This window comes from Tamandua tetradactyla, chromosome 5 (assembly GCF_023851605.1).
Source record: "Tamandua tetradactyla isolate mTamTet1 chromosome 5, mTamTet1.pri, whole genome shotgun sequence".
Lineage (NCBI taxonomy): Eukaryota > Metazoa > Chordata > Mammalia > Pilosa > Myrmecophagidae > Tamandua > Tamandua tetradactyla.
The window spans coordinates 52,912,420-52,935,923 of record NC_135331.1 but is presented as its reverse complement, the minus strand read 5'-3'; the positions used below and the strand labels follow the sequence as shown (position 1 = coordinate 52,935,923).

Sequence of the window (23,504 nt, the reverse complement as noted above, 5' to 3'; positions counted from 1 at the left end):
CTCTCTCTAGTTTTCATCTTCTCTGCTCCAGTAGGAAGAGAACAGCCTGGAAAGTCTACTGCTGCCTAAACAGACATCAAACCAGGGGTAGTTTCTATAAGCCATTGTCTCAGAGCCTCTCTCTTCACTCAGTAGTGGGAATCAGGAGGAGCACCTCACCATGCCAGCCCTAACCAGATTTTCCTTATAGATAAGGGAGAGGGTATTAAGGGGATTTGAGTGGGACTATAAATCCAGTTCTTCAGCCTCTTAAGAAAATTGGGGGAAAGTATCAGACCTTGTGTTGGTTTGAAACCTTATGTACCCTAGAAAAGCATGTTCTTAAAGTTAATCTATTGCTATGGACCCATTCATTGTAAGTAGGTTCTTTTGATGAGGCTACTTCAGTTAAGGTGTGACCCACCTCATTCAGGAAGGGTTCTTAATCCTCTCAGTGGAGTCATTTATAAGGGAATGAAATTCAGGAGGAGAGAGAGAGAGAGAGAGCCTTAGAAGCAAGAAGCTGAAATCAATGAGACCCAGAAGACAAGGGAGAAATCAGCAGACACCACCATGAGCCTTGCCATAAGGCAGAAAAGCTGAGGACTGCTGGCAGCCAATTTTCAAGAAGAAACAATTGCTTTGATGATGCCGTGATTTGGACATTTTCATAGCCCCTAAACTGTAAGCTTATAAGCTAATAAATTCCCATTGTTTAAAGCCAATCCATTTCATGGTATCTGATTTCCGCAGCCTCACAAACAAAAACAGCTCCCAATGACTATTTTTAGCTATGGGACCTTGTTTCAATTAGAGGCCAACAGAAAAAGTCCCCCTTGCCACACTGTCATACTTACTATCCTGTAATTTTATGAAAAACCATGAAAGAAAACACCTTTAGCAAGTTACATTTATAAAACTAGGTAGATGAGTAAATCTAATTCACTACCTTATTTCTGAGTGAATTACAGACTTTTTTTTCAAAAGTTGATCTCTGGCTGATGTAAACTATATCTTTTCTGTCAATTAGCAATAATCTAATCATTCATTCTCCCTTCCTTCTACTCCATCTTCTTTCAATTCTGTATTTTCATCAGTGCCTTTATTGCAAAAACACTTGCTACCAATGAATTTGACCACTATATATGCTATTCGTAATATTAAGATGCATTTAATCTGAACAGGACTTTGTACTTTATAATTGTTTCAATATGCTAAACCCTAGTGATGTCCAAGAATGTTTGCTTTAAAAAGTTTTTGGATATGTGTGTGTTCAGGTAGTCTACATCTTTTTTTATTTTTGGAGTCTACATCTTTAAAAAAGACTTGCTAGAACATTTGCAGAAACATCAATTTAATAGTAAAATGCTGCCTCCTTCTGGACAAATGTATTAGTCACGATAAGCTTATAAAACTATAGAAATCATCTTAGGGGAAGAAATACAAAACAGAACTAGAATTCTTTAAATTTTTATTATGAAAAGATAGAATTAGAGAACTAGGGTAAATCTTGAGCGATTAACTAGATGCTATCTTTGGGGCAGTAAAGCACCTAAACTATATATCTTTTGGAAATGATTTATCTGTCAATTGTAACTGAGGAAGTAGAAAATAGATAATATTGCAATTAGCACAATTTTCATTTTTGCAGGATGTCTTAAAAATTGTACATTCAATTAATATTACCATCTACATATGTGCAAGTATCCATTTATTATTTTTTTGTTTGTTTTTTGCATGGGTAGGCACGAGGAATCAAACCAGCTCCCCCACATGCGTGGTAGGAGAGAACTCTGCCTGCTGAGCCACTGTGGCCCGCCCTACCCTTTTATATATGTACATATATACATAGAAAAATTCATAGGTATTTTAATAAATGCAATGAAACCCCTAGATTCTACTGTTTAGTAGTCATGTGAATTTGGACACACCTTCATCTAAGTCCCAGTTTCCTTATCTGTACATTGAGGACAATAACCTCCTTGTTACCAACCTCAAAAACCCTTTGTAAGGCTCAATAAAAATCAACAAAATGTTATGTAAGGTATTAAGTTCTTTCCATATCTTTAATGCTTTAAATGGTCACATGCCTGAAGCGAAAGAATAGAACCAGATTTGTGACTAACAAGAAGGAAAATGCTAGGTAATCTACTATTTGTTGCATGGCCACAGCTAGTTTGGTTACACTCAAATCAATCAACTTTCTAGTATCTCAAGTAAAGAGATGGGGAAGGAGGTCACAAAGTACACCAGACCACAATTAAATTAAAGGAAAAAATCCACTCTCAGTTCTTCATGGGCTGAAAAGCCCCACAGAGCTGAAAAGCCCCACAGTGCTGAAAAGGAGGTAGATGTAGCCAAAACTGACCTGGTCAGAGACCCAGAAAGAGCCCTGTTTGCTCAGCTTCAACCTTGAGCCAACATCCCCAGTCTCTGCCCAGAGCCCTGACCCAGGGTGATGAAGTACTGACTGTGCCCTGGTTGTATAAAAGGGGCTTTCATGATTCTGTGAGGTTTCTTTAAACCTCACAGAATCCAAACCAGCCAGGAGACCAAAGGACCCTCCAAACACTCCAGTTCCTGCTCAGCCTCTCACCTAGTGGTCATGCAATTTAACCACTCTATGCCTCAATTTTGTCTAAAAAATGAGTTTAGCAATAGTACCTGCCTCAAATAGTACCTGCCTTGTTAGGTTATTGTGAAGAGCAAATGAGATAGTACAAGTAGAGCACTCAATACCTGTCTGATGTATAAACGATGAATACATGGTAACTGCTACTACTACTGACACTATTAGTATTATCTCATTAACTTATTTATTTGTGGTATTCACTATGGACAAATTATAACTACTGGTGCTATTTGATGATGGCATAGTATCAAATACCAAACCAAGCAATAACTCCCTGCTTTGCAGCCATATCAGCAGAGGCCCCTGTAATAAGAGCTGGGATTTATGCACATTTCAAGCTGTTAGAGGTTTTTATGACAAGGAAATATTCCAATCCCATTTAACCCCAAGAGCCGAAGTAGCTATGAAATCCGTGACTCAGAACTATTTAGTAAATCCACCTAAGAAAAATATGAGAAGGCACCAAAGCTCTCTTGATTGAGGACTAAAAATTGCACTTGGTCACTAGATGGCATTTCAGTTATGTAGCAGATTTCAGCTCACATTGATCCACAGAAAACCTTAATTGATTTGCACTTGGCCCAAGCACAGCCGATTTATATATTTTAACACTGGAAACGCTCAGGCTGAATTGAGGCTTAGAAATATCCACAGGAAGGTCTGCAACTACAGACATAAAACTCTTTTGGAGTAATTTTAAATTTCTGCCTGAAATCTTCTTCAGATCAGTATTTTGTTGGTGGTGGCTTTTTTAAAGTAAATTATCAAGGGTAATTGAAAGACGGGATAACATATCTCTTCAATTCACTTTTGTGTAATGTGAAGTCTTAGTAACCACAGAGCAGCATAATTCATTGCTGGCTTGTCTCAGCTGCCCACAATTACCGTGATTGAGGCTAGCCTCTCTCTTCTTACTGGGTCCAGCAGCCTAATCATATCTGCCTTTTTTCCCTCCAATTAAATCCTAGGAAAAGACCAGCCATGAACTATTGTAACATCCCAGAGGAGAGACGAATAGAATAAAATCCAGATTGAAAAAAAAGACTGTTGCAAAGAGAGGAGAACAGACAGGTTCGTTATTGTTTCATGTCCCAAAGGATATTAAGAAAGTAACATTTTGAATTTTGACGATATGATTTTATGAAAATGAAATAGATATTAAAATAAACCACAAAATAAATGCATATGCTTCTTTCCATGTAATAAAGAAAACACTGTTTCTATGAGATTGCACATAGAAACAGCAAGGACAGAGTACATGATGCAGTCTATTTTTTTCACAGGATTCAGACGTTCTCAGATTTAAAGGCTCTGGTGCTAGATTCAGTTTATCCACCAGATGGCGATACTATGCACTAAGTATTGTGTGTTTGTCCAGCAGTTTTATTCCATGATAAAATAAGTACAGCGTATTTAATTATGTCTGTGATTAAAGAAGTACTCTTCAAAGGGAAAACCATGCAGTGATCATGTAAAAAGTTGAATTACAAATTATTAATGACCTAATAAGATGGAGAATCAAATACATGTGTTGCTCTCCACTCCTTCCCGCAAGGACAGAAAAGGAAAGTACAAGTTATAAAGCCACAAGGAAAAAGAGAATGAGAGAGAAACAAACAGCAGATTGAAATACATTCTAAGAAATTAGCAACCTGATGGCTGGGGTGTAACTAGCCTGGGAAAAGGCTGAAACTCAAGTATCAACCAAAGGGGAGAGGCTTAAGAAGACAGGAACCAGGGACAACTGAAAAGAGAATAAAGATGAAATAAAGAGCACCCAGCCCCTTTTCCCAGAAACCTGTCAGACCAGGAGGATTTGCTCCCTCCAAAATGGAAAACTGATGGATCCTTCTATGACCCTGACATTTTCTGACTTTTTTTATTGTGATATAGAACATATATACAGAAAAAAAGAAAGAAAAAGGAATAATTTTCAAAATACATTGTAACAAGTAGTTACAAAACCGATTGCAGTTTGTTGTGGGTCACCATTCCACTATTTCAGATTTTCCCTTCTAGCGGGAGGCTAAGAAAAAAATCAATATAGCAATTCAGCTGTCGTACTCATTTGTTAAATCCTATTTTCTCTGCTATAACTCCACCTTCTTATGACACTAACATTTGACAAGCAGGCTAGAAATCAGCTCACCCTTTGGTTGTTAATCCTCCAGCGAAGCTTACCGCTTATTAGGCTTCCCCTCTTCCCATTACTTCCCATTAACTTTTTCTAGCCTCACTTTTAAAGAGACAGACTAGGATCACAAAATTTTAGGAAAGACTCCAACATAAAAGACCAGGCCAAAATGGAGAAAAACAAAGTGGTGGCAGGGGGGCGGGGGGGGGGGGGGACAGACAAGAAACTTTCAAAGAAATGGTCTGGAATTGGCCAGGAGGAGAGAGAGGCCATCCACTGTGCCTCCAAGTCCAAGGGATCCCCATTCTCAGGAGTGAGCTGGATTTCTGCTAAAACAAGAAGGTGAAGGAAGCATTTATAGATAAGCAAGAGAAAAGGACTTTGAGGATGACTGTGGTAGTTAGATTCAGGTGTCAACTTGGTCAGGTGAAGGTGCCTCGTTCTATTGCTGTGGACATGAGCCAATGACATGTGAAGCTCATCTGTTGCTGATTACATCTGCAGTCAGCTAGGAGTGTGCCTGCTCAATGAATGATGTTTGATTGAATTGGCTGGTGCTTAAATGAGAGAGCTCAATATAGCACAGCCAAAGCAGCTCAGCCCAGGCCTTTGGAGATGCAGAAAGGAATCACCCCGAGGAAAGTTGTTGGAACCCAGAGGCCTGGAGAGAAGGCCAGCAGAGATTGCCTTGTGCCTTCCCACGTAAGAAAGAACCTCAGTTGAAAGTTAGCTGCCTTTCCTCTGAAGAACTATATGTCAACTAAATAAATCCCCTTTTGTTGAAAGCCAGTCCCTGTTGTGTTGCATTCCGGCAACTAGCAAACTAGAACAATGACAAACCATGAAGTGGAGTGATCAGAATGGAAGAGTTTCAGAAGCTGGAGATCAATGGGAAATGGGGTCAGTATGAAGTTCTCTACAAAGATAGATGAAGAGTCCAGGGGATGAGAGAAAACTTGGGAGTCTGAGCTTCATGTGGTGACTGATATAAATAGGGCCAAAGGCGTGAGAAGCTTGGTCCTGATGGTGAGAGCAGGGCAATGAAAATGGACACAGGGAGGAGAAGCAGGACTCTTGCTGGCAGCACAGGGTTCTGGGGCAACCTTTTCTCTCCTGCTAATGCAGTGTGGAGGCCAGGGAAGGGCAGCCTTATGGGGATGCCCAGAGCTCTAGAATTCCCTCATAACTTCCAGAACATGAGAACCAGAGACCAGAAGGTTTGGAACATAAAATGCACACAGGGAGCAGTTGGGATGAGCCTGGAGCCAATGTCCAGAAATTCTCATGCCCCTGTTGATGAATGCAGACTTTAAATTTATCTCTCAGAATAGAGAGAACTAGAAAAGGTCATTGTTTAGTTTGCTAAAACTGCCAGAATGCAATATACCAGAAATGGATCAGCTTTCATAAAGCGGATTTATTGTTTCAAGTTTACAGTTCTAAGGCCTAAAAAATATCCAAACTAAGGCATCCAGATAAAGATACTTTGACTCTGAAGAAATGCTAATGTCTGTCACATGAGAAGGCAAACAGCCCGCATCTGCTGGTCCTTGTTCCCAGTTTTTTCCTTTAGCTTCTAATTCCAGTGAGTTTCTCTTTAGGTATCTGTAGGTCCTGATTAAGCTGCTCCAGAGCAAAACTCTGGGTTTCATCTGATAGCTTAGTATCTGGGCTCTGGTTCCTGTCTAACTTCTGGCATCTCCGGGGGCTTCTGCATTTCCAAATGTCTGCCTCTCAGCTTACTCCTAAACGTTTCCCTGCTTCTGCTGTTTTAAGGACACCAGTAAACAATCAAGACCCACCTTGAATGGGCGGAGCCACACCTCCATCTATCAAAATGTCACCCTCGCAATTGGGTGTGTCACATCTCCATGGAAACAACCTCATCAAAAGGTCCCGCCCTACAATATTAAATCAGGATTAGAATAAGGCTTTTCTGGGGTACATAACAGTTTCAAACCAGCACAGTCATTAAGAAGAAAACCAGTGTGATGGAATGTGTTTCATATGCTAAGTAGGGAGGCACTGTGGTAAGTTGACAAGCATGGAAGAGAGGCTTTATTTTTTGAAATCTTATAGGATTCAATGTATCCCTTCCACCTAAACTAGTTAAGTGAGTATCTGATCTCTGAAACCAAGTTTATCACGAGATTCCTGGCTCAGAGGGGTTAAGTAACTGACCTGGGAATCTTCACAGAGGTAAGAAACTCGTCCTATTCTGAACATATGCAGAGAATATTACTGTTGAAGAATAAGTGTTAGGAATGCAAGGGGAATGAGAGACAGTCTATTTATTCCTCTCCAACCACCCTAATGTATCAATCAAATTGAATACTCTTGATACTATGAACTTTCATTAGGAAAACCAGACTATTCATCAGCTGTAGTAAGTCAAGAAAGATGCAGCATGCACCTTCTGTGTATGTGGCTGACGAGAGAGGCAATATTAGTGGCTCTGTTCCCACTTACCGTGACTTTGTAGTCCACATTTTTCCTTGTTCCTTAGGAAAAGTCATAACAGTGGAGTTGAGTGTTAAAGCATCACCTGAATAAGCAATGCAATACCCAGAGCACCTTTTCTAGGGCCTACCTAAAGAACAACCCAACAATGAAGGAAAACAAGCAGGCCTGATTCCTAAATAAGGGGCTTTCCACGGGAGACAATTACATGTTTTCCTTCCCTCACACTAGCAGAAACATAGCCCATCTCTTGGAAGGGACACACGGATATTGTCAAACCTTGTTTTAAAAAAAACAATGGCCACCTGCTTCTGTTAATTCCCTCTGCTTTTTCCCTGAGAAAGAAAAATCATTATGTGGCAGTTTCAGGGGACTTACACGTAGGGGACTTTATGGATATATTATATTCACCTTAGTTAAGAAAATATCTACTCATTTCCTGGCCCGTGCATCCACCCCCCCCCCCCATACCACCAAAAAATAAATAAATAAAAACAATATATATATATATATATATAAAGTTATTTCAGTTGAATATGAGCAGAAGAGAATTGCATACAGAGTAAGTGGCAGTTTAAAATCTGGCCCCAGCGTGTGTTGGCACTCCTTCCATGGAGAGACAGGGGTCTGTAGCCACACCTCTTGGAATATGGGGCACATGTGACAACTTCGATCCATCAGAGTACAACAGAGATGACACTGAAGCTGGGCCATGAAAGGCAATGCAGCATCTGCCTTATTCACTAGGACGCTCACACTGGGAGCTCTGAGCTGCCATGTAAAGTCCTCTAGCTGAGAATACCAGCTGTGAGGGGGCCAAGCCAAATGAAGAAGCTGAGAGTTGGCGATCTCAGCAGCAAGACTAGTCTTTGAGCCATTCCTGCCCAAGGGATGAAGCCCGAGACCTCAAGGAGGAGAGATAAACTATCCTGCTGTGTCCTTTCTGAATTCCTGACCCACAAAATCCATGAATGTTTAAACAGTTATTTCAAGCTGTTAGCTTTGGGCCAATGTGTTGTACAGCAATAGTAACCAAGCAGGGTATAAGAGGCAAAATCGTTTATTTTATATCAATATAAATGAATATTCATTATCCAAAAATTTGCAGAAAGGAAGTTCACAATACCTTGGAATAAAACTTTTCCCAAATAATCTTAAGTAATCTTTGCACATATGTATTGTCCCACTTAATATCTTCTATTACTGCTTCAAAGCAAAGATGCATATAATGTTCAGTTCCTTGCCAATGTTTTTCTCTCAAGTTGCTTGTTGATTGTGAAGGCTTCTTGATTGTAAGATGGAAGGACAAAATTAGCAAACCTTCTTTGTGAGCCCTGTTGGGGATTGAATCATGTCTCCCCCATAAAGACATGTTCAAGTCTTAACCTGTGATCTTGTGGGTGTGAACCCATTTGTGAATAGGACCTTAGCAGGTATTATTAGTTAAGATGGGGCCAAACCGAACGAGGGGTGCCTTATTCCAATATGGCTAAGGTTCTTATAAGCAAAGGAAATTGGACAGTCAGAAGTCAGTAGAAGCCAGAAGTAGACATAGCCAGAAAGACAGATGGCCAGGTTAATGAAAATATAGCCATCACCAAAACGCTACACTGAGGGGAAACATGGCCTTGATGACACCTTGATTTTGGACTTCAAGCCTCCCAATCTAAGTGAATAAATTCTTGTTGTTTAAGCCAAAAAACTTGTGGTGTCTGTCATAGCAGCCCTGGCAAACCAAGGCAAGCCCCCTTTCAAATTTTATTCCATGAATGCATCTGTTAGTAAATTGCATCCTCAAGCTTCCCCCAGATAGAGTTCATATCTTTTCTGATGATGACATGTTAATATATTTTAAAGTTCAAGGAATAAAAAAGTCAACACTAGTGCTGACATTTTAAAGACTAAAAGAATCTCTTTTTTTGTTTGTATTTTAAAGTCATAGGAAAACATTAACCTCCAACAATGTTCCTCCTTTTGTTTACGTCCTTAAAGTACTGTACATGGTAATAATGTCCGGCAAATATATGCAATTCTCCTTGAGAATAAGCAAACTTGGAATCCAGGTTCCCAATTTTATAACAAGGTATATGTAGAAAGGTTAAAGAACCACACCCTGGAAGGTAAGATTTCTGAACAAGAGAACAATGTAGAATAACAGCGGCAGAACTAGGAACAATGATGAAAGTTGTCATAGGCTGGAACACTGATATTATTTCACAGATAGAATCTCTGTGATTACTTCTTCTGGGGCAGCTGAAGATACAAGTTATTCCATAAAAGCGACATACATCATATGAGGAAATGCATCACAAATGTTTGCGTAGGGATTGATTGGAAATGCTGTGTGTTTCTTGAGTTTTGTAGAACCACAGCTATGCTGTTATTTGGAACAGAGTTTTGCAATATTTTCAGCATCACCCTGTTTATACAGATTCTTTTCCCTCTTGTTTCTGATTCTAAACACCTCACCACACATATGCTCTCTCTTCTTCATCACTCTCAAACGGTCTTACTTCCTCTGCTACAGTTCACTGAACTGCTGTAGAAGCAAGCAGAATGCTGCTTTAATCAGTGGAAATTTTATATATACTAGGAATGATGAGGGCTTTTTCCCCCAAAACAAACTTAAAACAGAAAATAACCTTTCTAAAAATAAATTAAAAAAAAAAAAAACTTATTCAATTCCCTTTCATGGTCATTTAAGTCTAAGTGAGAAAAGCTGGCCTAACCAGAAAAGAGAGGAAGTTAAAGAGATAGAGGAAGCTACAGGGGTTGGGGAGGGGGAACTCAGGAAGGGAACCAAAAACACAATGAAGAAGAAAGAAAAGAGGTAAGGAACAACAGAAGCCCGGGCACAGAGGATCCTAAGACAGCCTTAGTCAAGCTGGCTATACGTACAGGAATGGTGAACAGCAGTGGCCTGGCATGAATTCCATTAGCTTTGTGCAAGTCACAGAAATCTTTGGATCTATTTCTCTATCTGTAAAACATATACAAAAGCTTCGGCCCTTATAAGTTTAAATAATCTGATTTTACTTCTGACATACCTTGATATATCTATATATTTGATAACTGATATACCTGATACACCTTCATTTGGACTTCAAATAGCTTATAAAACAACGCCTCCTTGCTTTTTATACCCAACCTTTCGAGATGCCACTCCTAAACAGTCCAATAGAAAATTAAATTTAAATTTAAATTACACTGAATTACTTTCATCATGTCAGCTTAGGAGCTGCTGATCCCAGCCTCCAGATACAAAGTTGTCCGTTTGTTCGATGCCACTCTACTTTCTTCCAATTCACAACCTAAGACAACGGGTAAAATCGACAACCAAAAGCCCAAAACAAAAGGTAACTACATATTTTCCACTTGTTTCCTTTTAACCGAACTCCCAGCTTGGACGGTAATGAATTAAGGTGCGGGGTGCCTGCGTTTACTCTTAGTAGGAAATGGACTCTATCTGAAGGTTTAATTTAAACCTTTGGGAAATTACAAACGACGTTACGCTGACACTAGTTCAGGGCAAAGCCGGGGGAGCCTCCCTAGCCGGCCGCCCCACCCCGCACGCCGCAGCACAGTGGAACTAAAGAACGGCACTCTCGTGCTTACGTCACAAGAGGACTGCCGCGGGGGACGAAGGGAGGAGGGCCGACGTCACAGTCGCGCATGGGTAGAAGGCACACAATTTAGATCCGGCACAGGGGTGGCCGGCGGAGGGAGCTGCTCTGTCGCAATTCCGCGAAGGAAGTGCGCTGCGCCTGCGCGGGCCGGCCAGAGACGCTCCGTCCTTCGGTTTTTGAGCAGCTCTTCCCGTCAGCTCCCGCGGCCTGGCAGGCTTGGGGTTTCCTGGAAGTGACGCGATGGGTGGGCTCCTCCCTCTGAACAGCTGTGTAATCTTTTCGCCCCCCTCCCCGATTCTCCCGCCGTCGCGCTCTTCTTGGCTCGGGTTCAGCGGGAGAGTTGAGTGCGGTCATTCCCTGGTCCGGTGCCGTACGACCTGGCCCGGGCGGCCGGGGCCTGAGGCCAGAGGGAGGGCGGTCAGTCCTTCACTGATGGGGTGTTGAAATGGAAAAAGGACTTCTTAGCTGACCGGCCCCTTCCAGTCACAACCCCCACAGGGACGGGCTCCGAGAAACCTGCCTCTTCTGATCTCTGGTGACTCTTAGAGGCTTATGACAATTGAGTTGTCACGACAGTTCTTCCGTAAAAATTGAGTATCCCGTAATTAAACTCACATGCCCCAAAGCAGGCAAAAATAGGAGGTTCCGGTTGAGAAGGTGAAGGACAGAGCAAAGGGCAAACGATCTCGTGGCCGGGTTGGGAATTCAGTGTCAACAGATCGAAAACTAAGCCCAAAGGTTTAAATACACGATTCACCAAAACAATGCCTAACACCAAGCTGACCTCCAAATTCACCTTTCAGTCTGAGGCTGCGATAGTCCTGCCCATAGCAGGAAACGAATAAATAAATATGTGTGAGATTATTCCCATATTTTCCTATTCTGAAAATAAGGCATACATTACATTTTCATGTATGTTTCTTATAACTAAAGGCAAAGCGTTGGTAATATAAATAAATAAATAGATAAATCCTGATCTATGTTAAGCAGCCACTGAACTGTCTGAGAGTCCTGCGATATAGACGAGGACATTCTGTAAAATACAAAGCAATTCTGTATTAAGTGTACGTTGTTACGCTTAAGTAGTATGATTTAGATACCTCTGAATCGTTTCCTGATGTGTGAAAAGAAAATTATTGCACGTAGTAGTTTTAAGGTGTGGACGATGAGCCATATCCGGGGCGGTGTGTGTGGGAGGGTGACTAGCACTGTAAGCAAACATGTCCCTGAGGTCAAACTAGGATAGGTCACCAAAGAGTTTTATGTTGCAATATACATAAATGTCATAATTTAAATCAATTCCAATAACATTTCCTTTAAAGCATCTTATTAGGGTGGGTTTGGAGAAGGTTTATCCTTTCAGTTACATAGTAAGGTGTGAATTGTTGTCGCTGTGACAAATGTTAATACTATAGAGCCAGTGTTACAATGAGACCTTTGGATGTTCTCATGCAAAGAACACTGGGCTGGGTATCAGAAAAACAGAGTTCTAATCTCACCTCTGCCATTAGATCTAAAATCTTGGTGAAGGTATTTTACATCTTTGGCAGTTAGTTTCCTCACATTTGATGTGGCCTTTGATGACACTTTCATTCTCCTCTATGTTTCTATGGTATTTTGCCCTTTCTTTTAGCATTTGTTGCATTGTATGTATTTGTTTCTTGGTCAGTTTAAACCACTCTCATTTTACCAAGCATCCAGCATAGCACAGCTCAGTGAATACTAGGAGGTTTGTTGAAATAATTCTAGCTATAATTTCATTATGGGCCATTTTTTCTTTTTTGAAACTATGTAATATTGAGGATTAAGAATGTTACGTATTTTCAAAAAATCATCCCATGAATTACTTATTAATTACAAAAGAGTAAAGACCTCTTTACAGTGGAGAAATCTGGTGGATACCTATTTAATAATTGGATAAAACTAGACAATAATTGGATTATCATGTGCCCCTTGATGTGAAACATGGAGGTCACTTCACCTATGGATTATTTCTGCCAAAAAATGTTTAACCTGAATCTAATCATGAGGAAACAATCAGGCAAATCCATATTAAGGGGCATGCTGCAAAACAGTTGATTCAGGAAAAACGTAAAGAACAACAACAAAAAATTTTTTTAAGCCAGGGGATGTTCTAGGTTGAAGAAACATGACATTTATATGCAGTGTGTTCTTTAGTTGGCTCCTGGGTCAAAAAAATATATAAAGATATGAAGGGCATTGGACAACTGGAGACCAAATTTACATTTTATATTATAGTGTAGCAATGTAAAATTACTGGACATATTAATTGTATTGTGTTTAATAGCTGTTATTGTATGACTCACAAGCTGAAGTATTTTAGAGCAGAGTGTCATGATAACTGCAATTAGCTCTCAAAACATTTTAGTGGGACGAAAAAATATGTATAAGCATTCAGAAAGAGATAAACCAAATGTGACAAAATATTAACAATTGGTGAATCTGGATGGAGAGTGTATGGGTATTCATTGCAACGTTTTTATAGGTTTGAAAATTTTTCAAATAAAAATTTGTGATTAAAAAGAATATAAATATTTAAAATAAAGAACTATTTTCTATTTGTATATTTATAGTATTATATCATAACATAAAACAAATTTTTCTTAGATATTTGATGTGGGACTTTGTGTATGTGTGTGTGCATGTGTGCTTTCTAATATTCAAAATGGCTAATATATGTGTTCCTCAGATTCCAAGAGTTACTTGCTCTATTTCTTCTGAGAAGAAAGGTAATTAAAATGTCTAGGGAGGTTCAGAAAATCTGATTCTTCTTATTCCTAAAAGTTTCTTCAGTGAAATTCTGCTTCTTTTCAATGTTTATTGGAAATAGAAAACACTAATAAAAGGATTGTCAGCCACTTCATTGTTCTAAATAAAATTAATAACTCTCAATCCTTAAAAGGAATCATCTTTTTTTTTTTTTTATCTCATTTTCAGGGACTAGCTAGGTCCCTTCTAGTTTTGATTGCCCAGGAGCATTTCCCAAACCTGAAGTCACTGCTCTTGCCCCAACCAGTTCCCTGGCCCTCCTTTTCATGATTCCAAGCTTTGTGATCACTTAAAAATAAGCAAACAAGGAATATAAAAAACAGAAAAGCTTGAGGAGCTACATGTTCTTAATATTGGAGTTTATAACTCTTGATTTTTTTGTTGAGGTAACCACTGCTTTAAGCCCATCAGAGCTCCTAGAGGACTCCTAAAACGAGGGCCTCTTCCACAGCCCTTTACATTCTAGCCCCTGCCCAGCTCTGCAGCCACATGTAGAGTATGGCTTCGTGCAGGGAGGTACAGGCAGTCATCAGATTCAGTTTTTATCTCTCAGATCTGCTTTTTCTTGTATTGGCCCAATTCTTAAGCTGGTTCTCTAATCCTTCGATAAAATGGTAGTTTGTAGCTCTGAGTTTACATCCTCCTCTCAGCAATCTCAGCAGGAATGCGCACTTCTCTCCCCTTCCCTCACCAAGGTTCCAGCAAAAGTCCTGGGCCTGACTGCCATCCTGAACCAACCACTGTGAGGGAGTAAACAGGGATGGCAGAGAGTGATTAGCCAATGAGCTGGGAAAGAAGTCAGCCTCACCCAAACCACATACACTGAAAAGAAGTTGTGGGTCAGTAAGGGAAAAGTAAAGGGAGACTAGATGCGGGTCAGCTGAAAACAACGGATGTCCACGATATTTCTCAACACATTCAGCAATCTCATACCTCCCTGTCTTGGCTCCCATTTTCCCTCTGCCTAAAATGCCCTTGCCCACTTATCCTTCTGACAAACGCCTATGTAGCCTTTAAAACCTAATCACTTGTTATCTTTTTTATTTCACCTTCCTCGTTTGTCCATAAAATTAACTACTTTAGCCTCTGTACTATTTTTGTACCTTGTACTTATTTCTATTATTACCAGATGATTGAATTTTTTCAAATAATTGCAATTATATCATTAATAAATGTTCTTTTTAAAAAATGCAAACATTTATGCCACTTACACTGTGGGCCATAGAAATTGAGAGTAAATATTTAAAGCTTTTAATAGCAAATGACAGAATAATTTTGTTTGTTGGTTCCAATAATAAATAGTCAAGACTTGCATTATTGGATTTTATAAAAGTATCATTCCACACCAAGCTGGAAGAACTGTTTTTTCACTATATAGTTTGAGAAGCACTGCAATAGAGAGCTATACAAAGTAAAAAGTGAAAGCCCCTGTTCCCATTGTGTCTTATTCCCGCATCTTCCGGCAAAACTATCTCATTACCTTCCCCAAAAGTAACACCGTGATGTTTATCCTTCCAGATATATACAAATATTTATATAGTTAATTTTATATAAAAGGAATCACACTTTACATATTTTGTGGCAGAACTTCCTTTTGTTCACTTAACAGAAGTCCTTTCATTTTTTTTTACAAAACCTTAGTCAAAATTATCACATTTGGGTACTTGTGTATCATCTGCAAACTCCTTGAAGGCAGATTCTGTATTGTTTATTACCATATTCCAGGTGTCTACAATAAAACCTGGTGCTTAGCTGTCAAATAATAACAGTTTAAAAATGAATGTATCCCTGGTATTGTTCCATCCCGTGCAATTGTTCTCTGGAAGAGTGGTTGTCTATCTCTGTCCGTCTTCTCTCCCACTGTGCTGGCTTAAAAGGATGTATGCCCCCTAGAAAAGCCATGTTTTAATCAAATTCTCATTTCATAGAAGTAGAATAATCCCTATTCAATACTGTATGTTTAAAACTGTAATCAGATCATCTCCCTGGATGATGTGATTTAGTCAAGAGTGATTGTTAAACTGGATTAGGTGATGACATGTCTCCACCCATTTGGGTGGGTCTTGACTGGTTTATTGGAGTCCTATAAAAGAGAAAACATTTTGGAGAATGGGAGATTGAGAGAGAGCAGAGAAGAACAACATAGCCACGAGAAGCAGAGAGCCCACAAGCCAGCAACCTTTGGAGATAAAGAAGGAAAACGTGTCCTGGGGAGCTTCATGAAACTGGAAGCCAGGAGAGAAAGCTAACAGATGATGCCGTGTTCTCCATGTGTCCTTTCAGATGAGAGAGAAGCCCTGACTGTGTTTGCCATGTGCCTTTTCACTTGAGAGAGAAACCCTGGATTTCATCGGCCTTCTTGAATCAGGTATCTTTCCCTGGATGCCTGTCATTGGACATTTCTATAGACTTGTTTAATTGGGACATTTTCTCAGCCTTAGAACTGTAAACTAGCAACTTATTAAATTCTCCTTTTTAAAAGCCATTCCGTTTCTGGTATATTGCATTCTGGCAGCTAGCAAACTAGAACACCCACTTAAGTGTGTGCCATAACCCCATGGAAGATTCAATGAATATGAGCCTCTTGGGCTCCAGAACTACCTTTTTGGCTATGAACTAAAGGCTGACAAAGATTATCACTTTAAGGTGGATAATGATGAAAATGAGCACCAGTTATCTTTAAGAATGGTCAGTTCAAGGGCTGATGCAAAGGATGAATTGTACATAGTTGAAGCAGAGGCAATGAACTATGAAGGCAGTCTAATTAAAATAACACTGGCAACTTTGAAAATGTCCGTATGGCTAACGGTTTCCCTTGGAGGCTTTGAAATAACACCACCTGTGGTCTTATGGTTGACGTGTGGTTCAGGGTCTGTGTGTATTAGAGGATAGCACTTATTCGCTGTGAAGGAAGATGCAGAGTCAGAAGATGAAGAGAGGAGGATGTGAAACTCAAGTACATCTGGAAAGCGATCTGCCCTTGGAAATGGTAGCAAGATTCCACAGAAAAAAAGGAAAACTTGCTGCTGATGAAGATGATGAAGAAACAGAAAACCTCCAGTAAAGAAATCTATGAGATACACCAGCGAAAAATGCACAGAAATCAAACCAGAATGGAAAAGACTCAAAGCCATCAAGACACCAAGATCAAAAGGTCAAGAATCCCTGAAAAAACAAGAAAAAACTCCTAAAACACCAAAAAGACCTAGTTCTGTAGAAGACATTTTAAGCAAAAATGCAAGCAGGTATAGAAAAAGGTGGTTCTCTTCCCAAAGTGAAAGCCAAATTCATCAATTACGTGAAAAATCGCTTCTGGATGATGCACCAGGAGGCTGTGCAAGATCTCTGGCAGCGGCAGAAGTCTCTTTAAGAAAACAGTTTTAACATGCTGTTAAAAATTTCCATCTTATTTCATTCTGTAACCGTTGATATCTGGCTGTCGTTTTTATAATGCCGGGTGAGAACTTTCCCTGCTGTGTGTGATAAATGTTGTCCAGGTTCCTTCGCAAAGAATGGGTGTTGTCCAGAATGCCTATTTCGTTTTTACAGATCAAACTGCACCCTTTGCTTGGTTTTAAGTATGTATAGAATATCATGATAGCACATAGTAGTAGTGGTGGTCAGACAAATGAAAATGGTGGGGAGACAAAAAAAATACATGTGAAATAAATCAGTATTTTAATAAAATAAAGAAAAAGGAAAGAAAGAAAAAGTATGAATGAATACAACCCATCACAATTGGTTGAAACAACATGAGTGAACCACTGACCAATAACAGGTGGGTAATTTGCAATTTCCAAGGACTGGAAAATGAATTAATTGGTAACCATTTCAGCTGATGACAATCCTCTGTGGTAGGTGTTATTAATAGCAACTATATTTTGAAAAAACAACTTAAAAGATTGCCTAAATAATTTAAGCAAATTAAGTAATTAGCTTAAAATCACATAGCTATTAGATGGCCGGATTTTTTACAGAGAAAGTTAACTCTACAGCCTGTAGTTTCAACCATTGGACTCTACCTCCTCCATATTAAGAGATAAAATTATCTAATATGCTTTAAAATCTTACTATTCAGTGTAGATCTTTGGACTGCCAGCTTCTGCACCATCTGGCAGTTTTTTTTTTTTTTAGAAAATCAGAATCTTAGACTCCCTCCAGATCTACTGTATCAGAATCTAAAGTTTAACAAGATCCCCAGGTGATCCACATGCATCTCTCAGTTTGAGAAACATTGCCTAAAGAATACAAGGAAAGTGGCAAATCTCTCTATATTAGTTTTCTATCACTGCATAACAAATTACCACTGACTTAGTGACTTCAAACAATACAAATTTGTTATTTTATGGTTCTGTAGATTAGGAGTCCAACAAAGGTCTCACAGGGCAAAAATGAAGATGTCAACAGGGCTACCTTCCTTTCTTTTCCAGCTTCTAGAGACTTGCCTGCATTCCTTGGCTCATGGCCCCTGTGGTGGTCTGGAATTATGTACTCCAGAAAAACGTGGTTTTTAATCCATTCCTGTGGGTATGACCCCATTGCAAATAGGTCTGCTTTAGTTAAGGTGTGGCCCAGCTGAGTCAGGATGGGTTATAATCCTATTACTGGAGGCTTTGTACAGAAGGTCACAGAAGAGAAGGCCACAGGAGCCTCCAGAAGCTGGAAATCACTGGAACCCAGAAGAGAAAAGATGCCACCACATGCACAGCCATATGATGGAATAAGCAAGGAACCCCCAAAATTGTTGGCCAGCCAGATGATACTGACCTCAGGAGGAAGGAAGCTTTCTAGCCTCTGAAACTGTGAGCCAATAAATTCCTGTTGTCAAGCCAACCCATTGCTTAATATTTGTTTTAGCAGTTGGGAAACTTAATTCAGTTCCTTCCTCCATCTTCAAAGCCAGCAACTTAACATCTTTCTGACCCTGCTTCCACGGTCACATCTCTCTCTGACCACAGGCACAAAGGTTTCTGCCTTTAAGAATTCATGTGATTATACTGGGCCCATCTAGATAATCCAGAATAATCTCCCCATCTCAAATTCCTTAATCATACCAGCAAAATCCTTTTTACCGTGTAAAGGAACATAGTCTCAAGTTCTAGGAGTAGGATGTGGATATCATCAGGGGACCATTATTCTGCCTATCACAATCACCACCAACGATTTTTATTATTTCAAAGTTTCAAAAGCAGATATTCCCATTTTATGGAAATTTACTGAACAAAGCAAAATATTGTAATACATCTTATTCACTACAAGAAATATAATGGCTATTCCATGAACACAAAAAATCACTTGCAATATGTACAAATACTGGTTTAAGTGTTTTCAAGAGAAACCAGAAGCTTTTGATCTATGATAGAAAATGCTCAATGGCAATCCTTAAACTTCTAGACAACATATCCAATATATTTTTCTTATAAAATTTTCTTCAAATTTCTGAAAATAAGACCCTTAAAAAGGTGATTGCCCTTAGCTTCTTTAGGGTGGCATATATTTAACAGTGCCTTTTGGAAAAGAAGAGTTGGTAGATCTTTTGGTACTCCAAACATTGCAAGTTCCTCCTCTGCTTATAAATAAACTATTTTTAAATTAGGCCAAGGTTCCCTGAATTATCTTGTTTAATTCTATAGATTACTTTATTTGGACCATTATTGGCTTTGTCTTAATGGTATGAGGCATGCACATTCTAAGTGTTTCTTCTATCCCCATATGATTTTCACTGATTGCACCACTCAGAGTCAGGGAGAACTGTGAGATACACAAGATTTTATCTGTCATTTTTAGATATTCCTGTCTTACAAAGCTTTCCCTGATTTAGGGCTGTGTGGTGGTTTGAAGCTGTTACGTACCCCAGAAAAGTCATGTTCTTTTCATCCTAATCCAAGATTTGTGGGGGCAGACCTGTGGTTTAGGGTGGAATATTTTGATTAGGCTTTTTCCATGGTGATGTGACATTCCCAAATACAGGTTCCACCTGCTGATTAGATTATTTCCATGGATGTGTGGCCCTTCCCATTCAAGGTGGGTCATAAATGGTTTGCTGGAGTCCTTTAAAAGGGGAAACATTTTGGAGACAACTCAGATGCAGACATTTGGAAGTGATGAAACTGGGAATAAGGATCAGTAGATGCTAGTAAGGTACCTTCCAGCTGACAGAGAAATCCCAGACACCATTTGGCCTTTCTTTGGAGTCAAGCTACCTTTCTCTGGATGCCTTAATTTGGACATTTTTAAGGCCAGAACTGGAAACTTGTAACTTAATGTGGTAGTTAGATTTAGTTGTCAACTTGGCCAGGTGAAGGTACGTAGTTCTGTTGCTGTGGACATGAGTCAATGGTTCGTAAACCTCATCTGTTGCTCATTACATCTGCAGTCGGCTAGGAGGCGTGACAGCTGCAATGAATGATGTTTGACTTAATTGGCTACTGCTTAAATGAGAGAGCTCAAGGTAGCACAGCCCAAGCAGCTCAGCCCAGGCCTTTTGAGATGCAGAAAGAAATCACCCCGGGGAAAGCTGTTGGAGCCCAGAGGCCTGGAGAAAAGGCCAGCAGAGATCGCCCTATGCATTCCAGTGTAAGAAAGAACCTCAGTTGAAAGTTAGCTGCCTTTCCTCTGAAAACTAATAAAATAAATCCCCTTTTATTAAAAGCCAATCCATCTCTGGTGTGCTGCATTCTAGCAGCTAGCAAACTAGAAAACTTAATAAATCCCCTTTATAAAAGCAGATATATTTGTTATATTGCATTACAGCAGTTTTGGCAAACTAAAACAGGCTAGTAACCCACATCTGATAGCTTAAAAAATGAACAAACAAACATGATTAATATGGTGTTTGAGTTTGCCTGAGCTGCTCTCACAAATACTACAAACTATAGTTTTCGCTTTAAGCAAGCATTTATTAGCTCACAGTTTTGAGGCCAGCTTTCTCCTCAAAGACTGTAGTATTTTAAGGCTGACTGCCAGCAATCGTTGGGGTTCCTTGCTTTATACCTCACATGGCAATGCCCTCTCCTTTCTCACTTCTTAACTTCAGGGTCTTTTTAAAAAGCCTCCAGTAATATGGATTAAGACCTACCCTCATTCTGTCGACCCACACAGTTTTAGTTACTTAAATGCTGTCAGAATGTGATATACAAGAACTGCAATGGCTTTTAAAAGGGAATTTAATAAGCTACAAGTTTACAGTTCTAAGCCTATAAAAATATCCAAATTTAAGGCATCCAAGGAAAGATAATCTTAATCCAAGGAAAGTTGATGTGTCGGGAACACCTCTGTCAGCTGGGGAGTCAGGTGGCTGGCATCTGCTTGTCTGTTGCTCCTGGGCTCCACTGCTTTTGGCCTCTGTTCCTGTGCGGGTTCATCACTTTGCTTCTCTGGGGTTGGCTCTTATCTCTTGGCTTCCCTTGGCTCTCTCCAGATTCTGGCTTCCTTAGCATCTCATGGCGTAGTCTCCTGGGCTCCAGGCATCTCCAAACATCTGTGTCTATATTCCCCAAGTGTCAGCTGTGAGCTTTATTTGCTCTGAGGCTTCTGTCATTTGACTCTCCAAAATTTCCACTTTCAAAGGATTTCAGTAAACTAATCAAGACCCCCGTGGAATGGATGGGGTCACATTCCCATCTAATCATAGGTCATACCACAATTGGGCGTGTCGCATATCTATAGGGATAATCTAATCAAAAGTTTCCAACCTACAGTATTGAATCAGGATTAAAACATGGCTTTTCTGGGGTGCATAATATTTTCAAATTGGCACACACACCTTAACTAAAAAATAACATCTTCAAAAGTTCCTGCTTACAATGGGTTAGGGTTAAGAACATGTGTTTGTTGGAGTATATATTTCAACCGACCATATGTAGTTTATCAGATTTTTTTTAAGTTGTATTCATACACCATACAATTCCTGAAAAGTGTACAGTTTACTGGGCTTTACGGTGCTACTGAGATAAAGATACTATTAAAGTTTACATTTGCAGAACTTCTATGGTCATTTGTATTAGTTTTCTTTAGCTGCTATAACTATAACAAATTACCACAAACTTGGTGGTTTAAAACAAGACAGAGACTCTAGGGAAGAATCTGTTTCCCTACCTTTTGCAGTTTATAGAGCTGTAACCTTGCATTGTGGCTTCTTCCTTTATCTTCAAAGTCAGCACCATAACATCTTGCTTTAATGATGACATTTGCCATCTTCTGTAGTCAAAGCTCTCTCTGCCTCCCTCTTATAAGGACACTTGTGATCACATTTTGGGTCCACCCAGATAATTCAAAATAATGTCCATATCTCAAGATCCTTAATCACATCTGCAAAATCCACTTTTCCATATGAGGTAACATTCATGTGCTCCAGGGATTAGTACCTGGATATCTTTGGGGCCATTATTTAGCCTACCATAATCACCTTCAACATGAAGCCATTAAGTAGTAATGCATAATGGCATACAATAATGTGTCAAAATGTGTACTGGAGGTCATAAATGCCAAGGGAGGATCCAAAGAAGGGGACAATTCATGAAAGCTTCATCAAGTGGGGAAGGCTTCTGGTAAGAACTTCAGTTGAACCTTGAAATATTTTTGATTCGTAGAAAGGAGTACGAGCATCGCAGGCTTGAGAAGTAGAATGAGAAAAAGAGTGAAATCAAGAAGGTGACATATTTTTTAGTGAGATAGGCCCATCTGGTCTTGGTTCAGGTGGAGGCATTGTGTTGGTCTGAAAGGATGTATGTCCCCTAGAAAAGCCATGTTTTCATCTAAATCCCATTTCATAAAGGCAGAATAATCCCTATTCAATACTGTATGTTTGAAACTGTAATCAGATCATCTCCCTGGAGATGTGATTTAATCAAGAGTGGCTGTTAAGCTGGATTAGGTGACAAAACATGCCTCCACCCATTTGGGTGGGTCTTGATAAGTTTCTGGAGTCCTAAAAAAGAGGAAACATTTTGGAGAAAGAAATTCAGAGAGAGCAGAGCAGAACAACATAGCCATGAGAAGCAGAGTCCACCAGCCAGAGACCTTTGGAGATGAAGAAGGAAAATGCCTTCCGGGGAGCTTCATGAAACAGGAAGCCAGGAGAAGAAGCTAGTAGATGACGCTGTGTTCAGCATTCCCCTTCCAGATGAGAGAGGAACCCTGACCGTGTTCACCATGTGCCTTTTCAGATGAGAGAGAAACTCTGTGTTCCCCACGTGCCCTTCCACTTGAGAGAGAAACCCTGAACTTCATCGGCCTTCTTGAACCAAAGTATCTTTCCCTGGATGCCTTAGATTGGACATTTCTACAGACTTGTTTTAATCGGCACATTTTCTCAGCCTTACAACTGTAAACTAGCAACTTATTAAATTCCCCTTTTAAAAGCCATTCCGTTTCTGGTATATTGCATTCTGGCAGCTAGCAAACTAGAACAGGCATAATGGAAATAAGGTGAGGTGACCTTATAATATTTATTATATTATTATATAATTATAATTTGTAATTATATTCTAATAACAGAAATGAGCAACAAGGTAAGTTTAGATCGTGGAAGGCCTCAAATACCAAAAGGTATTTATTCTTCATCTCCAGTTTTTATTTGAAGAAGTGCAGTAAGGCAAATGATATGTCAATAAAATTAATTCAGAGATTTCTCAGAATGGATGAAGGATGGGAGAGACTGGAGACAAGGAGACATTTAGCAAGGTACTGTATGCTCCAGGCAAGAGGTAACAGCAGATATAGTAGCTGTGAAAATAGAACAGTTAGATCTAAGAACAATTTTGAAGGAGGGACCAACAGGACTTAGTGACTGAAAAAGAATAAAGAAGAAATTAAAACAAAGATGAGTTGATGAATACAATCAAAGTTTAGAACTGGAAGGGGCCTAGTAAGACTCCCTCAC

At 39.6% G+C, this 23,504-nt stretch overlaps 1 long non-coding RNA gene and 1 pseudogene across 1 annotated transcript in view; one reads left to right on the top strand and one right to left on the bottom strand.

Moving 5' to 3' along the window:
* LOC143684168 (uncharacterized) overlaps window positions 1-10,764 on the bottom strand; it is a 95,869-nt gene extending 85,105 nt beyond the window's left edge. Inside the window, exon 1 of the long non-coding RNA XR_013175888.1 lies at window positions 10,723-10,764. This is a non-coding gene — a long non-coding RNA (uncharacterized LOC143684168). The remainder of the gene's footprint in view (window positions 1-10,722) is intronic.
* Window positions 10,765-16,178: 5,414 nt separating this feature from the next.
* On the top strand, window positions 16,179-17,215 carry LOC143682431 (nucleophosmin-like; annotated as a pseudogene).
* The last annotated feature ends 6,289 nt before the right edge of the window (window positions 17,216-23,504 follow it).